We start from the raw sequence: 2,719 nt of genomic DNA, 5'->3' as shown, positions 1-2,719 counted from the left end.
CGCAACAACAACAACAATCAGAAGCAGTATTGCCAAAGGTGTGAAAAGTATCACTCGGGGTTCTGCACCAAATTTTGCAACAAGTGTAAAAGAAATGGTCATAGCGCGGCAAAGTGTGAGGTCTACGGACCAGGGGTTAACAGAACGAAAGGAACAAATGGTGTCGGAATGAGTAATGGCGGAGCAAGTAGTGTCGGAGCAAGTTATGCCAATGTAGTTTGTTATAAATGTGAAAAATCGGGCCACATTATTAGAAATTGCCCGAACCAGGAGAACACGAATGGACAAGGTCGCGGAAGAGTTTTCAATATTAATGCGGCAGAGGCACAGGAAGACCCAGAGCTTGTTACGGGTACGTTTCTTATTGACAATAAATCTGCTTACGTTTTATTTGATTCGGGTGCGGATAGAAGCTATATGAGTAGAGATTTTAGTGCTAAATTAAGTTGTCCATTGACGCAGTTGGATAGTAAATTTTTACTCGAATTAGCAAACGGTAAATTAATTTCAACAGATAATATATGCCGGAATCGAGAAATTAAACTGGGTAGCGAAATATTTAAGATTGATTTGATACCAGTAGAGTTAGGGAGTTTTGATGTAATAGTTGGCATGGACTGGCTGAAGAAGGTGAAAGCAGAGATCGTATGTTATAAAAATGCAATTCGCATTGTACGAGAAGAAGGAGAACCCTTAATGGTGTACGGAGAAAAGGGCAACATGAAGCTACATCTTATTAGTAATTTGAAGGCACAAAAACTAATAAGAAAAGGTTGCTATGCTGTTCTAGCACACGTCGAGAAAGTACAAACTGAAGAAAAGAACATCAATGATGTTCCCGTCGTAAAAGAATTTCCCGATGTATTTCCGAAAGAATTACCGGGACTACCTCCACATCGATCTGTTGAATTTCAAATAGATCTTGTACCAGGAGCTGCACCAATAGCTCGTGCTCCTTATAGACTCGCACCCAGCGAGATGAAAGAACTGCAAAGCCAACTGCAAGAACTATTAGAACGTGGTTTCATTCGACCAAGCACATCACCATGGGGAGCTCCTGTTTTGTTTGTCAAGAAGAAGGATGGTACATTTAGGTTTTGTATTGACTACAGAGAGTTGAACAAACTTACCATCAAAAACCGTTATCCACTGCCGAGAATTGATGACTTATTTGATCAACTACAAGGCTCGTCGGTTTATTCGAAGATCGATTTACGTTCTGGATATCATCAAATGCGAGTAAAGGAGGATGATATTCCAAAAACTGCTTTTAGGACGCATTATGGTCATTACGAGTTTATGGTTATGCCGTTTGGATTGACTAACGCACCAGCTGTGTTCATGGATCTTATGAACCGAGTGTGTGGGCCATATCTTAACAATTTTATCATTATTTTCATCGATGACATACTTATTTACTCAAAGAATGATCAAGAGCACGAAGAACATTTGAAAAAAGTGCTAGAAGTATTGAGGAAAGAAAAACTGTACGCTAAGTTTTCAAAGTGTGCATTTTGGTTGGAAGAAGTTCAATTCCTCGGTCACATAGTGAACAAAGAAGGTATCCAGGTGGACTCGGCAAAGATCGAAACCGTTGAAAAGTGGGAAATCCCAAAAACTCCGAAGCATATACGTCAATTTTTAGGATTGGCTGGTTACTACAGAAGATTCATCCAAGATTTCTCCAAAATAGCAAAACCCTTGACTGCATTAACGCATAAACGGAAGAAATTTGAATGGAAGGATGAACAAGAGGAGGCATTTCAATTATTGAAGAAAAAGCTAACTACGGCACCTATATTATCATTGCCTGAAGGGAATGATGATTTTGTGATTTATTGTGACGCATCAAAGCAAGGTCTCGGTTGTGTATTAATGCAACGAACGAAGGTGATTGCTTATGCGTCTAGACAATTGAAGATTCACTAGCAAAATTATACGACACATGATTTGGAATTAGGGTTGTTTTTGCATTAAAGACTCGGAGGCACTACTTATATGGGGTCAAAAGTATTATATATACCGACCACAAAAGTCTTCAACACATATTTAATCAGAAACAACTGAATATGAGACAGCGTAGGTGGATTGAATTATTGAATGATTACGACTTTGAGATTCGTTACCACCCGGGGAAGGCAAATGTGGTAGCCGACGCCTTGAGCAGAAAGGACAGAGAACCCATTCGAGTAAAATCTATGAATATAATGATTCACACTAACCTTACTACTCAAATAAAGGAGGCGCAACAAGGAGTTTTAAAAGAGGGAAATTTAAAGGATGAAATACCCAAAGGATCGGAGAAGCATCTTAATATTTGAGAAGACGGAACCCGGTATAGGGCTGAAAGAATTTGGGTACCAAAATTTGGAGATATGAGAGAAATGGTACTTAGAGAAGCTCATAAAACCAGATACTCAATACATCCTGGAACGGGGAAGATGTACAAGGATCTTAAGAAACATTTTTGGTGGCCAGGTATGAAAGCCGATATTGCTAAATATATAGGAGAATGTTTGACGTGTTCTAAGGTCAAAGCTGAACATCAGAAACCATCAGGTCTACTACAACAACCTGAAATCCCGGAATGAAAATGGGAAAACATTACCATGGATTTCATTACTAAATTGCCAAGGACTGCAAGTGGTTATGATACTATTTGGGTAATAGTTGATCGTCTCACCAAGTCAGCACACTTCCTGCCAATAAGAGAAGATGA

The sequence above is a fragment of the Rutidosis leptorrhynchoides genome, chromosome 5, assembly GCF_046630445.1.
Source record: "Rutidosis leptorrhynchoides isolate AG116_Rl617_1_P2 chromosome 5, CSIRO_AGI_Rlap_v1, whole genome shotgun sequence".
In the NCBI taxonomy this organism is placed as follows: Eukaryota; Viridiplantae; Streptophyta; class Magnoliopsida; order Asterales; family Asteraceae; genus Rutidosis; species Rutidosis leptorrhynchoides.
This window is presented reverse-complemented; position numbering follows the sequence as displayed.